We start from the raw sequence: 17025 nt of genomic DNA, 5'->3' as shown, positions 1-17025 counted from the left end.
TTCATGAAGACTTGAGGCCAGCGTCATTTGCATCTATTCCCGTTTCTCCCCCATCAGGGTGAATGATAGCGCCCAGCTTGTGGGATTGTTCCAGACTGAAGGAGTCACCGTCTATGGATGTCTTCAATAGGCCCGCAGGGGCCCGCATGGTGGCGCCTGCACCTCAGAGCACCCACCGAGTCCCAGATTCCTGGGGTGCGCCTGAGCAGGGAGCAGGCAGTGGACTCAGGAGCCTGGAGGGCGGAATGCAGCACGAGCTCCTGGCTTTGAATTGGTCCAGGCCCTGATGTTGCCCCCTCTGAGGAGGTAACCAGCAAATGGCAGATTTCCTTTTTCATTCTCCTCTCTCTCACCTGGCACTCTGCCTTTTAAATTAATACTTAATAAAAAAAAAAATCAAACTACCTGCTGGCACTTTGGTGCAGTGGGTTAAAGCCAGGGCCTGCAGCGCCGGCATCCCATATGGGCGCCAGTTCAAGGCCAGCTGCTCCACTTCCGATCCAGCTCTCTGCTGTGGCCTGGGAAAGCAGTGGAAGATGGCCCAAGTCCTTAGGCCCCTGCACCCACGTGGGAAACCCGGAAGAGGCTTCTGGCTCCTGGCTTAGGATCGGCTCAGCCCCAGTCGTTGCAGCCAATTGGGGAGTGAACCAGCACATGCAAGACCTCTCTCTCTGCAACTCCTTCTTTCTCTGTGTAATTTGACTTTCAAATAAATAAACCTTTTTTTTTGTTGTTTAAAAGACACGCATTAATTTCTCACGTTTTCCAAGAATTTTATGGCACTCATTTGTGTGCATGAGTTTCAAAAATTTTTGCATCAAAATAACATCATCTTATTTTATTACTGTTTTTAATGATTTATTTTACTTGAAAGAGAAACAGAGGGAGATAGAGATACACAGAGAGACATCTTCCATCTGGTGGCTCCCTTCCCAAATGCCCACAACAGCTGCGCTGGGCCAGGCCAGAGCAGGAAGCCAGGAGCTCCCTCTCCTGGTGCAGTGCATGGTGGCAGGGGAGCTGTCATCTGCTGCCTCTCAGGTGCAGTGGCAAGAAGCTGGATAGGAAGGTGATCTGCTGAGATGGTTAACAGGCACTCTTAATATGGGATGCACGTGTCTCCAATGGTGGTGGACCCCTGCTCCATCCCGGGTGTGCAGGAGCACAGGGGGTCCTGGAGGCCTTGGCTGCTTCTCCCAAATCCCAGGCCCAGAGCTCCAGATCCTACGCCCCTCCCACCCAGTCTCCTAGGCCTGCTGTATGTAATCTTGCTGACCAATAAGAAGTCAGTACTGTAACAGCCACACAGCTCTGTGCCGGCGGCTCTGCATGGACTCCTGCATTGCCTACTCATGCCTTAGAGCAACCTAAGGCGCACCATCACTGTCAGTCCCATGATGGGAAACAGCACCAGGAGGTGAGATAATTTTGCTAAAAGCACACCTCCAGCTCACTAAGCGCCCCAGGCCCTGTCGAGAGCACGTTCCAGCCTTCCTAGTGTTCCTGCCTGTCCACGGCTCTCCTTGACCCCCGTTTTGCACATGAAGAAACTGAGGTACTTCCTTGGGGACAGGGAACAACAGGTCCTAGGCCAGCAGAGCTAACCCAGGCCTGTGTTCTTTGAGACGCACGGAGGGCAGGAAGCAGAGGCAGGAGGTGGGCTGGGGGCATCCAGGCAAGGAGGCTGAGAGAAGGTGTGTGTGTGTGTGGGGGGGGGGGGTGATGTGCTGATTCTCAGGTGTCCTGGGTCAGTCTGGTCCACACAGCCCTGGGTTCCTCTCAAGGCCCTTGCTGTGTGGGCCCTGGACAATGGCTTCAGCTCCCTGAACCCCAATCTCTTCATCTGTAAAAGGAAGCAATGCTGCCCGCCTCCCAGGTGTGACAGCACACATGAAGCCTGGATCCGGCCCAGTGACCATCCCAGCGTCTCCCGCAGCCTGCAGAGTAAGCGTCTGAGTGGTCGTCGACGTTATCATCCAGACCCTTCCCCAGCAGTCTGATGACAGCACTCTCTACCCTGCACGCCTCTGCCTCCCTCCGGGAGCCCACCCAGCTTGCACTGGCCTTGCTTCCCAGAAGCCCCCCACCCTGCCAGACCAGAGGACTCCCAGCCTATGTGGGGCCCGGCTGGCGTTCCCTCCCTCCAGGCTCCGGGGCCCCATGCCAAGAGTGCAGAGCTGGAGCTGGCATGGGCCCACTCCTGGGGAGAGGAGAAGGGAAGGCGTCTGGGAGTGCGCTGGGTGCAGCCTGAGTTTCTGACTGATGAGGAGACAGGGAGACCCATGGAGGGGAGAGGGGAGGGACAGGGGTAGGATGTGTCACCCAGAGGATGTCCTGTTACCATCTCCTTAACCTCGCTGTGGAGTCTCTTTTAATTTAATTTAATTTAATTTTTGACAGGCAGAGTGGATAGTGAGAGAGAGACAGAGAGAAAGGTCTTCCTTTGCCGTTGGTTCACACTCCAATTCCCACTGCGGCCGGCACACGGCGCTGATCCGATGGCAGGAGCCAGGTACTTATCCTGGTCTCCCATGGGGTGCAGGGCCCAAGCACTTGGGCCATCCTCCACTGCCCTCCCTGGCCACAGCAGAGAGCTGGCCTGGAAGAGGGGCAACGGGGACAGAACCCGGCGCCCCGAACGGGACTAGAACCCGGTGTGTGGGCGCTGCAAGGTACAGGATTAGCCTAGTGAGCCACAGCGCCGGCCTCGCTTTGGTTTCTTAATGAAACTCTGTCATCCCCACGAGGGCCAGGCTTTGACCTCCTTTGCACCTGCCATGCCTCTGGGACTCTAACGGAATGCACTGCAAACCAGGGTGACCGTGGGATTTAGGAAGCAGTCGTTAGGCCTGGGTTGAGACAGCCGTGTCCCTCATCTCAGCACCTGGGTTTCATTCCTGGGTGCAGCCCCTGCCTCCGGTCCTCCCAGTGCAGAGCTGGGAGACTGAGGGGATGGCGCAAGTAATGGGGGTCTCGCCTCCCTCGTGGGAGACCTGGATTGACTTCCTGGCTCCTGGTTTCCACTCGCACCCAGTACTGGTTTGTGCAGGCACTGACTGGGGAGGGAATCAGAGGATGAGAGTCCTTTCTCTGTCTCTCAAATTATAAATAATAATTTTTATGGATAAGTTAGGGGAGGGGATTGTGGTACAGGTGGTTTATGCCACTGTTCAAGACTTCTGCATCCCATGGCCGTTGCCGTGGCTCTAAGCTAATCCTCTGCCTGCGGTGCTGGCACACCCAGTACTAGTCCTGGTCGGGGGGCTGGATTCTGTCCTGGTCGGTCCTCTTCCTGCCCAGCTCTATGCTGTGGGCCAGGAGTGCAGTGGAGGATGACCCAAGTCCTTGTGCCTTGCACCTGTGTGGGAGACAGGGAGAGGCACCTGGCTCCTGGCTCTTGGCTTCTGATTAGCTCAGTGTGCCGGCTGCAGCACGCTGGCCAGGGGGGCCTTTGAGGGGTGAACCAACGGAAAAGGAAGACCTTTCTCTCTGTCTCTCTAACTGTCCACTCTGCCTGTCAAAAAAATAAGAAATAAAAAAAAAAAAAAATAGGCCGGCGCCGCAGCTCAATAGGCTAATCCTCCACCTTGTGGTGCCGGCACACCGGGTTCTAGTCCCGGTCGGGGCACCAGATTCTGTCCCCGTTGCCCCTCTTCTAGGCCAGCTCTCTGCTGTGGCCAGGGAGGGCAGTGGAGGATGGCCCAAGTGCTTGGGCCCTGCACCCCATGGGAGACCAGGAGAAACACCTGGCTCCTGCCTTTGGATCAGCGTGGTGCGCCAGCCGTGGCGGCCATTGGAGGGTGAACCAACGGCAAAGGAAGACCTTTCTCTCTCTCTCTCTCTCACTATCCACTCTGCCTGTCAAAAAGAAAAAAAAAAAAAGCAGACTTCTGCATCCCATATTAAGTGCCTGCTTTGACTCGGATTCCCATCAGCTTCCTGCTCACGCACCTGGGAGGCAGCAGGTGACGGCTCATGCACTGAGCCACATGCCTTCTTGTCATAGACCAGGATGGAGTTCCTGGCTTCTGGCTTGGGCTTCTTGTCCAGCTCGGCTGTTGTGGGCTTTTGGGGAGTGAATCAGCAGAAGGAAGATCTCTTCCTTTCTCTGTGTCTCTGTTTCCTTCTGTCACTCTTTTAAATAATGGAATAAATCATTAAAAATAAAATAAGAATGAATCGATGCAAAACTTTAAAAAAATATTTTATTTATTTATTTGAGAGGTGATGTTGCTGTGGATTCGTTTCTGTGAGGGGAATCGTGTTGGGGGAAAGAGGCACAGAGTCACCACACAGACCCGGGGAGTCGGGTAAAAGCAGGCCTGAGGCAAGCAGCCTGCAGACTCGTTTATTTCAGTTGCTACAGCAGCTTCTATAGCCAAGGCAGCCAATCTGGTCAAGGGGCGGTCTATGCCCCAACCAATCACACCCTGTTGCCAGGCAGTTTCTGAAGCCATCCAATCACAGCCTGTTGCCAGGCAGACTCTGCTGTCATGTGGTTTCTGAAACCATCCAATCACAGCCTGTTGCTAGGCAGTTTCTGTTGCCAGCGGCCATCTTGGCATGGCCTTCTCATTCCACCACATTTCCCTCTTTTCGTTTATTTTTGAGCAATGGGAGGCATGATTCTTGGCCATACCATTGTTGACCCCATTTCCATGTGGTCTCTGTAAGCGGCTGTGTCTGTCTTAGGTTGTCCCCCAAGGGATCTTACCTGTCGTTGACTAACCAGTGCTCAAAACAGGAGACCACAGGAGTGCTTGCTCAGGTGGGGGTAGGAATGAGGAACAATGGTAATCAGGAATGGCGTGACTGCATGCAGGCTGTGGGCCATTTGAGTAGCTTGCCAGAGCTAGTGCGGTATAAAACAGTAGAAGATGTGGCTATGGGCAGTTTCTCAGGGTAGGATGATAAGGCAGGTGCATCCGCTAACAATGCGGACTCTCAGTCTTGTTCAGCCAGTTCTGGTTGGCTGTCAGTTGCAGGCTTGATGTTTCTGGCTGGTACCCAAATGGGCTGCCCTGCATTCTCTGGAAAGACACAAGCATATCCTCGACCCTTGGTTAGCAGAGGGTGTGGTCCCTTCCATTCTCCTGTCAGGGGTCTTTCCACCTAACCATAGGGGCTGGGGTCTGGGATGAAAAGGATCCCCAGTGTTTATAAGCTGGGCTGATCCCTTGGGAATCAAAACTAAGAAAATCGATAGTGAAAAGGACCTCAGTCAAAGCAAGCTGTGGGTCTGGGGGCATATGATGGTTTTTCTGTCTTTGTAAGAGATCTTTAATTGTACTATGAGTTCTTTCACTGATGGCCTGTCCCTGTGGGTTGTATGGGATACCTGTGGCAGACTGTATGTTCCAAGATTTCAGGAAGGAATTAAATTCCTGTGGTGTATATGCTGGCCCGTTATCAGTCTTTATTGTCCAGGGGACACCAAGGACCAGCATGGCTGACTTAACCGCCTTTATCGCATTACTAGCCTTTTCTCAGGATTGGGCTGTTGCAAATACAGCCTTTGACTAGGTATCTACCACCACATGGACAAACTTAAGTTTACCAAAGGAGTTCATGTGGGTGACGTCCACTTGCCAGAGCTTATTAGGAGCAAGGCCTCACAGGTTCACTCCTGCTTGGTGCAGTGGGCCTAACGGGGCGAGGGGTGCACAATTCTTGCAAGAGTGCACTAGGTGTTTGCATTGGCTCATTGTTAGCTCCGGGAAAAGCAATTTTATATTGCTTGCTGACATATGAAATTTTTGGTGTAGAATACAGGCTTCTTCTAGGTGTGCAATGGAAGCCGTGTTGCAGGAGATAAGACGATCAACCTTTTTTGTTGCCTTGGTTAATAAAGCCAGGTAACCCAGTAAGTGATCTTACGTGTGAGATATACCATGCTACAGATAGAGAGAGGGAGACAGAGAGAGAAGTCTTCCATCTGCTGGTTCACTCCCCTAATAGTTGCAACAGCAAGAGCTGAGCTGAGCTGAAGCTAGGAGCAGGGAGCTTCTTCCGGGTCTCCCAAGTGGGTGCAGGGGCCCAAGCATTTGTGCCATCTCCCACATCTTCCACTGCTTTCTCAAGCCATAGCAGAGAGCAGGATTGGAAGAGGAGCAGCCAGAAACAGAACTGGTGCCCATATGGGGATGCCAGTGCCCAGGCAGAGGCTTAGCTTACTCCTCCACACCTTTGGTCACGGGTGCAAAAATTTCTGAAACCCATGCATACAAATAATTTCCCAAAACTCAGGGAGGTGTCAATGGGCCAAATAGGTGTCAGCCACAGAGTCACACGTGCCTGGGCTGCAGGGAGAATAAAGAACACCATGAGCGGGCCTGCGCTGTGCCATAGCAGGTAAAGCCGCCGGCTGCAGCGCCAGCCTCCCACATGGGTGCCGGTTCGAGTCCTGGCTGCTCCACTTCCAAACCAGCTCCCTGCTAATGTGTCTGGGAAAGGCAGAGGAAGATGGTCCATGGGCGTGGGCCCCTGCCCCCATATGGGAGACCCGGAAGAAGCTCCTGGCTCCTACCTTGGGTCTGGCCCAGATCTCACTGTTGAAGCCATCTGGGGAGGGAACCAGCATGTGAAAGATTTTCTGTGTCTCTCCCCCCACTCTCTGTACCTCAGACGTTCAAATAGATCTTTACAAAAAATTTCATGGACGGTGTAAGAAAATTTTGCATGTCTCTTTCTACCTGTGAAACAATATGATTTTTATAAATCGACGCTGGTTAATGTGTGCATCCCATGGTTGGGAATCTGTCACTTAGGTGGAGACATGCATTGCCCTCCCAGTTCCCCGGGATCTGGAGAGTAAACCATAGAATGAGATTTCTCTCTCTCTCTGTCCTCCATCTATCTTGTGTGCTCAAACTTTTACATAAATATCTTAAACGCAACAGCAAACATTTATTCTGACATAGTCTCTGTAAGGCAGGAATCTGGCAACAGCTGAGCTGTGCAGCTGTGGCCTGAGAATCAGCACATCACCCCCCCCCCCACACACCCTCTCTCAGCCTCCTTGCCTGGATGCCCCCAGCCCACCTCCTGCCTCTGCTTCCTGCCCTCCGTGCGTCTCAAAGAACACAGGCCTGGGTTAGCTCTCCTGGCCTAGGACCTGTTGTTCCCTGTCCCCGAGGAAGCCCCTCAGTTTCTTCATGTGCAAAATGGGGGTCAAGGAGAGCCGTGGACAGGCAGGAACACTAGGAAGGCTGGAACATGCTCTCGACAGGGCCTGGGGCGCTTAGTGAGCTGGAGGTGTGCTTTTAGCAAAATTATCTCACCTCCTGGTGCTGTTCCCATCATGGGACTGACAGTGATGGTGCGCCTTAGGTTGCTCTAAGGCATGACTAGGCAATGCAGGAGTCCATGCAGAGCCGCCGGCACAGAGCTGTGTGGCTGTTACGGTAATGACTTATTATTGGTCAGCAGGATTACATACAGCAGGCCTAGGAGACTGGGAGCGGGGTAGGAGAACCCACTACCTGAAGGGCAAGTCCTGGGATCTGGGAGAAGCAGCCCAGTCGTCCAGGACCCCCACCTGCTCCCTCACACCCACCATTTCAGATTCTTGCATCCCATATGCAGAGTGTTTGTTTTTCTAACCTCAGAGCCTCACTTTCCTACCCAGCTACTTGCTAGTGACCTGGGAGGCAGTGGATGCAGCTCAAGAGCTTGGACCCTGTCACCATGCACTAGACCAAGAGGGAGCTCCTGGTCTGGCTTTGCCTGGCCCAGTGCAGCTGCTGTGGCATTTGGGAAGTGAACCACCAGATGGAAGATTCTCTGTGCATCTCTGTCTTTCCCTCATTTCTCTTTCAAATAAATACATACATCATAAAAATAAAAATAAGATAATGTTAATTCTGATGCAAAAGTTGTGGAAACCCAGGTACACCTACGATTGCCATAAATTTCATGGAAAACCTGAGAGTAATGCATGTCTTTCTCTCTCTCTCTCTCTCTCCACCCCTCCACCTCAGTTTCTGTGAAAAAAACAATAAATAGAAATTATAGACGCTGGGTGGGATGTTACCATCACTCAGTGGGAAAACTGCCACTCAGGTGGGAGACATGGACCGAGTTCCTAGGACCCAGGCACTGGGGAGTGACCCAGTGAATGAGATCTCTGCCTGCCCCTGCATGGGCGCTCACATGGCGCTGCTGTCGGCCACAGACCTCAGCTCTGCCCTGCTTGTGTCTCTGTTGGCTGCTTCTCTGTCCTCACACTGACCCCCTCAGAGTGAGGCACCCCCAGAGGGAGCAGGGAGGGGGCCTCAGCACCTCCGAGCACCCAGCCTTGGGAGTCACATCTCAGCCCTGCAGCCCTGCAAGTGCAAGACCAGCCTCTCTCAACGGGAGGCCTTAGGCTCGAGCTCCTGAAAAGAGGGGTCCCCAAGACTCTGTGGGTGCATTTTGTTTAACTTTTTCTATAGATTTATTTATTTATTTAAAGTGCACAATGCCAGAGACAGGGAGTTCTTCCATCTCTCGTTCACTCCCTACATGGCCCCAGCAGAAGGGCCTGGGCCAGGCTGAAGCCAGGAGAGCGAACCTCCCTCCTGGTCTCCCATGAGAGTGGCAGGAACCCTAGCTGGAGCCGTGATCTTCTGCCATCTCCCGCGCACCAGCAGGATGCTGGATGGGAAGCAGAGCAGATGGGGCTCCTACTGGCACTGTGATGCGGGGTGCAGGAGTCTCTAGTGGATCCCTGGACAGCAGGGTCGGGTCTGTGTGGGGGGCACATCCCCTCTTGGACACCCCCGGATGGGAGCTGGCCTCAGGCAGGGCCTGGGCCCAGGGCAGAGGAAGGAGACTTGAAGCAACAACCCCAGGCCCAGGAGCCTGAGAAGAGGCCCCGTCCATGATGCCACCACTGGGGGAGGAGAGAGAGGAGGAGCTGGAGGAGGGGCAGCTGGTTGGGATAAAAGGAAAGAATTTCGGAACCTTTTCCACTGTGGCTAGGAGCTACAGGTGTGGGAACCACTTCGCACAGCGCTGGCCCAGGCAGAGGTAAGACTCGGGAAACACAGGCCGCCACCCTCCTCACAGCCTCTCCCGCTTCTGCTCCCTGCCTGTCTCCTTAGAGCAAACTCCTACCTGCCCAGCCCTCGGAGCCACAGACCCTGACTGCCCTGAAGGCCTTGCCCTGACCTCGCCCGCACTGCAGGCTCCTCCAGAACCTCGCGCACCCTCGGACCTTCCCTCCTCCAGGACTGCGGCTCAGCCCTGCCCCGGCTCCCCTAGCAGCAGAGCTCACCCCTCTGCATTTGCTCCAGGGGCTACTGAGACGACCCCGGCCACCAGCCTCCCCTCCGCCCCTGCTTCTGCCTTCCTGAAGGCCTCAGCTGCCCCCTGAGGCCCTCAGCCCCTGCCTGGTCGAGGCCTCCCCATGCCACCCTAGCCCTGTTGGTGTTCTCCGCAGTGCTGCTTAGTGTCTGCCTCCACCATGCTGCCCTCCGGGATGCGACTGCTGCTGCCGCTGCTGTGGCTCCTGGTGTTGTCAACCGCCCGCCCAGCCGTGGGAACGCTCAGCCGCAACAACACCCACATGGAGCTGCTCAGACAACAGCACATCCAGGCCGTCGGCGCCCTGATCCTGGCCAAGCTGGGGCTCTCCAGCCCCCCAAGTGATGATGAGGTGCCGACGGGTCCGGTGCCCGAGGACATACTCGCCCTGTACAACAGAACCCGCGATCAGGTGTCCGGGGAGAGAGCTAAACAGAAGCCCCAACCCGACTCAGGCTTCTTTGGCAAGGAGATCACCAGTGTGCCAATGCTGGACAGCAACCACGGTGAGCTCCGAGGGACTGGGACCCGGAAAGGGGCCGCCAGGGGGCGCCGGAGTGCCAGGGTCAGGGAGGAAATTACCTGCAGAGGACACAGTAGGAGGAAGAGGACCCCTGGGTGCACAGCGAACGTGGGGGAGGGCGCTGAGCTCCCAGACCCTCAGGGACTGGTCCTGGAACAGTGCGCCAAGTGCACCGGACCCGCGGGGTCGAGGGAGGTCCCGGGGGACACAGGCAATGGGGTAGGAGGCCGTTCCCTCCGCAGGGCATGTGGAATGCGGGGGTCGCGGGGTGGGAGCTGCAGAGAGGGGTGCTCTGCAGGGAGAGGTTGAGCCCCTAGTTTATGGGAAAGGGAGTGGGTGAGAAAGCTGGCCAGAGTTGGGGGGTCACGAAACAGAAAGAAGAGGCAAAAGCGAGGTGAAGCAAACCGCAGCATAGTGCCAGGAGCATGGACCTGCTTCCAGGGTTCACAGCACAGGCGGGACTGCAGGGATCGTGGTGAGAGGCGGAGGTCTGTGTGATGGGTGCGGGGATGGGATGAGACAGGGGGTGGGAGGGGGCAGCCAGCCTCCTCAGGGAGGGGAGTGAGTGCCCAGGTCACACAGTGCAGAGGCAGCAGGGGCTCTTCCTGACCCCAGGCTCTCCCCATGACCCCTCCTCTTGCAGTGCAATCCACATCTGAGCTGGGTGCCTGGGACAAGGGAGCCACACGGCCACTCCCTGGGGGGGCAGATGGAGGCCTCAGGTAGACAGAGTGGTCAGGACCCATGGTGCAGGGCAGGAAGCCCACCCAAAGAGGACTCATGCCGCCAAGGTCACACAGCTGACAAGTGTCAGAGTCCAACTCCAACCCGGGCTGCAGCTCTAGGCTTTTGTCCTGGGGGTGCCCCTGCTCCTTGTACCCCTGCCAAAGCCCTGACTCCTCTGTCTGCTCCTCCCAACTAGAAATCTACCAAAAATACAAAGAAAGTCGGCACAGCGTCTATATGTTCTTCAACACGTCAGAGCTCCGGCATGCAGTGCCCAAGCCGGTGTTGCTGTCCCATGCAGAGCTGCGCCTGCAAGTGCTCAAGTTACAGCAGGAGCAGCACGTGGAGCTGTACCAGGTGAGGAGGGAGCCTGAGCTATGGCCAGTGGAGGTGGAAGGCTGCTGGCCGCAGGTCCTCATAGATGGCCCTGGGAGGGGGAGGAGCACAGACCGGGGACTCCTGGGGCTCTGGGGAACTTGGGCTTTTAAATGCTTGGAAGACGGGGGTCTTAGAATTAGGCCCTTGAAGAAGTCAGGACTGTAGAAAGTCGAAATCTCTGGATAGGCTGAGGCTTCAGAACTGTTAAACTGTCGTGGCCCCAGTCAAATTTAACTTGATTAAAATGGAAACTGATTAACATTAACTATTTGGAGTGCACCACAGTCATATGAATTGGCTGCGGTTTTATAATTCATTTTGTTAAAGTTTTTTAAGAAGATTATTTATTTGAAAGGCAGAGTTGCAGAAAGAGGAGGATACAGACAGAGACAGCAATAGAGAGAGATTTCATCTGCTGGTTCACTCCCCATATGGCAACCACCACCCAGGCTGGACCTGCCCAAGCCAGGAGTATGGAACTCCATCCTGGGTTCCTCCGTGGGAGGCAGGGGGCCACCTTCTGCTTCTTTCTCATGTACATCAGCAGGAGCTGAATGGGAAGTGGAGCAACCAGGGCTTCATCCACTGCTCAGTGGGACGCTGGCATCACAGGCCGTGGCTTAACCTGCCCACCGCAACTCCAACCGCCAAGAGTCCTTTTCATTTCTTACTGATTTCCTTGAGACAGGGACACAGGGGTGTGTGTGTGCATGTGTGTGTATACACACACACACCTGGGAGGGAGCTGAGAACCCGCCCAGGTCTCCCAAGTGGGTGACAGGGACCCAACTACTTGAGCCATCACCCTCCACCTCCCAGGTCTGGACCCAATGGTCAGGGCTGGGTCAGGCTGAAACCTGGAGCCTGGAACTCCACCCGGGTCTTCCGTGTGAATGAGGGGCCCAACACAGTTCAGCCTGTGCTGCCCTCCGTGGTGCGCTGGCAGGAAGCAGGATTGGAAGTGGAGCAGCCTGGACTCCAACGATGCTCCTATGAGATGCCAGCACCGCAGGCTGTGGCACAGCACACTGTGTCCCTACCGGCCCCAGACTCCTGGATTTGTAGACATGAGTCTCCTGGGACTGCTCAGGCCCATGGCTGGCCTTCCTGGGCTTTATCAAACACTGGAGCACAGAATGACACCTGACTAAGCCTTCAGCTCAGAACCAGGCTGTCACATCTGCCGACTGAACGCTCAGCACAGCCCAGGTGCTGGCACCACAGGCTTGGCCTTGCGGGCTGTGCAGGTGGGGAGGGGCCCAGCCTCTGGTCAGACCTCAGGCCTCCAGGAGAAAGAGCTCCCCGCAGCCTCTTGGAGGGTCTGGGCTCTGAGCACCCCAAAGAGGCATGGCCTCTCCTTTCTGGGCGCATGGCACTTGGAGCCTGCAGGCTTGCGTGTGGTGTTACTGGGCAAGCCTGCATCTGCCCAGGAGGAGGAGGAATCGAACGCGCCATGTGGGAGGCGCTGGCAGCATCTCCCGCTTCTCTCTCCCCCGTGCTTTGTCCTCCAGAAATGCAGCAAGGATTCCTGGCGCTACCACAGGAGGCGTAAGCTGACACCCAGTGACACAGATGAGTGGTTGTCATTTACTGTCACCTGGATTGTGCGGCAGTGGCTGAGAGGTGGAGGTAAGGATCCCAGGTCTGCCCCACCCCTGCTTCTCCTGGGTTCTGCCCCCACCCCCTGTTGGTGTCAGAGGCACTCAGAGCTGGGACGTGAGTGAGGGATCTGTTCATGGATCATCCATTTCCTCAGCACCTGCCTTCTGCCCTGCCCTGTGACAGGTGATGCAGGGAACAGACACAGCCTGACCAGGACAGCCCGGTCCTGGCCTGCACGGAGCTCACCATCATCTGGGTGGGTGGGGGTGGTTAGCTGTGCAGTTTTGACCCAGAGTGGCCATGCTGGGATGAGGAGCCCAAAGGGAGTGCCTGGCCCAGCCTAGGTTCAGGGAGGGCTTCCTGGAGGAGGACGTTTCTGAGCTGATGTTGGAGGGCTGAGTAAAATCTGGAAGGAAGCAGTGAGGGGCCGCGTGTTCTGGGCAGGGAGCAGCCTGTGCAAAGGCCCTGAGAGCAGGCAGAGCCGGGCACAGTGCATCTGCCCAGGAAAGGACTGGGCCACTCCTCTCCCTCGCTGAGTCCACAGTGCCCAGGGGTCCCTCCTAGTCATGCACGCATCCCAGGACTCCCCTCAGGCTCCTGTCCTGGGCCCCGCCCTGTGTGGGTGGCGAGTCTCCACGTGGCTGGCAGGGCCCAGCACTGGAGCCATCGTCTGCTGCCTTCCCAGGCACATCAGCAGGGAGGGGGGTCGGAAGTGGAGCAGCCCAGTGATCAGCATCACGGCAGAGCTTGTCAAGCTGCCACCCATGACCTCCCTCACCTGCGGGCCTCTCCAATTCCCATCTGCCCCCTTCCCAGGGAAATCATCTACCGGGCCTGGGAGAGCAGTGCAGCTGCTCCCACACTGCGTGCTCCAATGCCCTTCCTGGCTGTGGCCTGGACTAGTCCTGGGGGCTGAGCAATGAACCAGCAGGTTGGACATCCCTTTATGTCTCCCTGCTTTTGTGTAGCTCTGCCTTTCAAATACACACATACTTTAGAAGAACAAGCAGCAGCAGGGTTAATGAGGCAGGACAGGAACTGCTGCTGTGGGGTCAAGGGCTGCAGTCGGAGCTTCACCTGCTGCACCACAACACCTGCTCCCAGATATTGTCAAGACTGTGGCGAGGCTCAGAGAGGAACCAGGAAAATAGGGGTTTCTACTGGGTGCACAATGCTTTCTACTGAGAACACTGAGAGGAATAAATAGCCAAACACCAGTGTCAGAGGTCACAGGCGATGGAGAAAACAAGGCGATGTCAGGGTCCGGGAGGGTGTGCATCCCGGAGGGCCTCTCTGAGGAGGTGACATGTGAGCTGACCTGAAGGGGACGCTGCAGGCAAGGCAAAGCACTGAGCACCATGGTGGGGGGCGGGGGGAGGGCTGTCCCAGGCAGGAGGAGCCCCTGGGGTTTGCTCCTTCCTTCCCCTTCCTCCAGGGTCTGGCTGAGCCACCCACTCAGACTGCCTTCCCTCTCCCCACTCCCACAGAGGAAATAGAGGGCTTCCGCCTCAGTGCCCGGAGGTCCAGTGACAACACAGATGATGTCCTCCAAGTGGACATCAACGGTGAGTCCACGGCCCTGGCCCGGCCCAGCCCAGCTTGTCATCTGCGTGTGTGACTGCGTGTGCTTGTGTGTCTGTGTCCCCTCCAACCCCACAAACTACCCTATGGCACTGATCCATCCGCCTGAGAGTCTTCAACCACACAGGGATCAGTTCTGGCCGCCAAGGGGACGATGCCAACACTGAGAGAATGACCCGGCCCTTCTTGCTCCTCTGGGCCACCCCCCTGGAACGGGAGCAGCTGCTACACAGCACCCAGCTCGGCTGAGCCTGGACACCAACTACTGCTTCAGGTGAACATGGCGGTCTCTGACTGTGGCCCTCTGGGCTGCGCCCCTGGCTGAGCCACACTCGGCTGGGCTTCTCTTTAGCCTGAGGGTCGGGACCTGGCAGCTGGGTTGGGACCTGGGAGGCCTAGAACGTGGGGCCCGGGCCCCTTCCTGGTGCAGTGCAGCAGTCGGAGGCTGTCAGGATGTGGGCACGGGAACTGGAATGCGGTGTAGCAAGGCTGCCTTGCTGGGGGCTTCTGAGTGTCTGGGGCTGGAGTTCTAGAATGCTGGGTGAGCGTCTGTGACTGGGAGCAAGGCCGCTGGAGTCGAGGAGGCTGCCTGCTGGGAGCCTAGAGGGAGGAGACTGTGCGTTTTGGGTTCCCACACCCCGGGCAGATCGGAGCCCCCAGTGCTGGCCCCTGGCCTTGGGACATTAGGCTCCCAGGGCTGGGACCTGGGCTGAAATGGGAGCCCTGGCTGGGTGTGGAGGAAGTGGGGATGCTGACTGCCCAGGGCAGGATGCGGGCTCAGCCAGGGAGTGCGGGGCCTGGCAGGCGGCAGGCTGGGCCTCGTGTGCTGGCTGCGCGTGGCGGGAGGCTGCATGGGAGGGTGGAACGTGGGGTCCTGGAAGGCCTGGCGCCTGGCGAGCTGGGACGCGGGAAGGGCGTCTTGGAGCTGGAGTGCAGGGACCTCACAGCACAGTCAGCTGGGGCCCAGGTCGCTGGAGTTCACTTAGAATGTGAGGGCCAAGCGGGGAGTCGCAGCCCACCCCTCCCCCAGGAGAATCTGTGGTGCTGTCCGGGCTTTCTTTCATGGCGTCCCTGGCTGGACCTCGCCCCTTCTCCAGGGCTCTTCCAGCACCAGATCTCACACCTGGGCTAGGACCCCCAGGGAGTGAGGGGCTGCGGTCCAGAGCGCCCTGGACTCTGGGAGGCAAAACAGGAGCTCAGCGGCGAGGGCGCTGCCCGGAGTCAGACCTGGACCTGCTCAGGGCTCTGGGCCACGGGGACGCAGGCTGCGGAATCCAGACCTGGGAGCCCGATCCAGGGGACACCCCCCACACACATACGTACCAGGGAATCCAGAAAGTCAATGGGAATTGGAATTAAAAACCTGTAATTATTTTGGTGCAAATGGTTTCTGATATCTATGCATAGTTTTTTTAGAATATGAATTTTCTGTGTAGTATGAAAAACAGTTTGTACCCAGAAATTACTTGACCCTAAACAAATCATACAGAAATAGGTACTGGAGCAGGTAAACCCGCTGCCTGCGATGCCAGCACCCCACACGCACCCTCTGACTACTGACCGCTCTACTTCTTCTCCAGCTCCCTGCTGATGGGCTAGGGAAGCAGCAGCAGATGGCCCAAGGGAGACCCGGATGAAGCTCCTGGCTCAGGCTTTGCCTAGCTCTGACCGTCACCGCCACTTGTGAACCAGCAAATGGAAGACCTTTCTATGTCTCTCTCCCCCTCCCTTGTTTATGTAAATCTCTCAAGAAAAACTTAAAAATTAATAAATGACTAAGCAAATTCTCTATTATAGTTATATAGATATATAAATGTATGTATATTATAAATATATTAATCATCTGACTATACATAAATACAAATTTTGTGTATTACATAGACACTATATCTAATAGCTAATATATAGAAATTGATATTTCTATTGACACTGACACATTGTATAAACATAAAGTCTTCATACTTATGTATTACGAAATATAGATATTACTTAGATATTATAAATATAATATGAACATATAACTACAAACATATGGATACATATAATAGATGTATTAGAAATAGACATACACGACTTACAGAAACTATACACACATATGTGGAAACACTATACACATGCTACACACACAGATGTTACATAGAAACACACGCACATACTACACACGTTACATAGAACACACGCACATACTACATACACACATGTTACATAGAACACACGCACACACTACACACATGTTACATAGAACACGCACACACTACACACACATGTTACCCGTGAGCGGCTGTCTCTCACACGGAGAAGCGGCGGCTCCGGGAACTCTAGGAGGAGCCCAGGAGAGGCACCGCCCCTCTCAAGGCCTAGCCCGCGGCCGGCTCTTTCTCCGTCCAAACGTCCCAGCAGAGGACGGAGGAGCCCGCCGGGGACGCCTGGACGCCCACGGGACCCCGCAGAGCCCCTCTCGCGGCTCCGGCCGGGCTCCGCAGCCCCCGCTCCCCCAGCCCAGCCATCGCGGGCGCCCCGGGCTCTGGAACCTTCCGCGGGGCAGGAAGTGGGCGGGCACAGGGTCACGTGGGCGGCGGCGCCTGCGCAGAGCGCCCGCACCCCAGCGTCGCCAAGCGAAGCTCTGGGAGGCCTGCGGGGAGCTCCAGGACTCCCGGGTGTCGGAGGTTGGCTTGGGCCAGACTGGGAGCATCTGTGCCAGCGTCCGCACCCGGAACCCGGCGTTCAGCTCAGAGCTGCTGTCGGCCTGTGTGTCGTGAGCCTGCGTGGGCTGAGGTTTTCACGCTCGCTCAGCTGCCCATGGGCTCCGCGGGTGTGCTGACCCTGTCTCCAACGCCCGAGGGCCCCGGGAGGCCTCTGCGCGTGCCCTGGGGCTGCCAGACTGAGGGAAGAGGCCTTGCAAGCAAGGACGAAGTGGAGTGACTCACGGG

General features: G+C 56.2%; 1 pseudogene; it reads left to right on the top strand.

The window, feature by feature from the left end:
- The first annotated feature begins 9445 nt into the window (after positions 1-9445).
- On the top strand, positions 9446-14373 carry LOC138846445 (transforming growth factor beta-1 proprotein-like; annotated as a pseudogene).
- Positions 14374-17025: the final 2652 nt, after the last annotated feature.

The sequence above is a fragment of the Oryctolagus cuniculus genome, chromosome 18 (assembly GCF_051225735.1).
Source record: "Oryctolagus cuniculus isolate XC-2025 breed Fujian yellow rabbit chromosome 18, ASM5122573v1, whole genome shotgun sequence".
Lineage (NCBI taxonomy): Eukaryota > Metazoa > Chordata > Mammalia > Lagomorpha > Leporidae > Oryctolagus > Oryctolagus cuniculus.
The sequence above is the reverse complement of the archived record's forward strand: the minus strand, read 5'-3'. Positions and strand labels throughout refer to the sequence as shown.